The following is an 839-nucleotide window of genomic DNA, read 5'->3' as shown; positions in this document are numbered from 1 at the left end:
TCAGAAGTCTCTGCCTGCCACAGCTTTCATTGTTTCCCTGCACGCTAGCTAGCTGCTCCGGCACCATGTTGTCTCCAACTGCATCACTGGACTGCGGGGGCACAGGGCCAGGAGTGGGAGGGTGTGTGTACGTGTGTGTGCGCATGCATGTGTGTGCACATATGCATGTGTGTGTCCCTGCAATGAGGGAGGGGGAGAGAGACAGAGAGAGCTATGCGGGAGGGAGAGACTGTGTGTGTGTGCACGCACAATGAGGGAGGGAGAGACTTTGTGTGTTGTGTCTGTGTGTGTACAAGGGGAGGGAGAAAGAGAGTGTGTGAGCATGTGTGTGTTCATAGGGTAAGTCCCACATGCACACCCTACCATACACATGTACCCCCCTGCACTGCCATACACGCAGACCCCCACACCCACACCACCTCACACATCCCATTTCCCCCACAAACCCCATACCCACCCACACCCCACATATCCACACACACACACACACACACACACAAACACACATGCTACCTCACCCCAAACCCACACCCCCATACCCCACATACCCACACACTAACAGCCCCCCACAAATCTGTACCCATGCCCCCCCACAATAGACAAGATTAAGGCTTCATTTTAAGCTACTGTTTGATTACCTCTATGTACTCTACACAAACACATATAAATCAGGACAAAAATATTTTTTTAAATCAAATTAATGAATGTTATAGATAGATGTTACATTTTTAGAATATTATTTGGTATTTTTCTGGTTCTGAGATTGCAACACCCCTTGCTGAAAGGAGTACTTCTGGGGGCAATAGGAGGGACTTCTGGTGACAAAGGTCGGGGGTTAG

Source organism: Alligator sinensis, unplaced genomic scaffold (genome assembly GCF_000455745.1).
Source record: "Alligator sinensis unplaced genomic scaffold, ASM45574v1 scaffold171_1, whole genome shotgun sequence".
Classification (NCBI taxonomy): Eukaryota; Metazoa; Chordata; order Crocodylia; family Alligatoridae; genus Alligator; species Alligator sinensis.
This window is presented reverse-complemented; position numbering follows the sequence as displayed.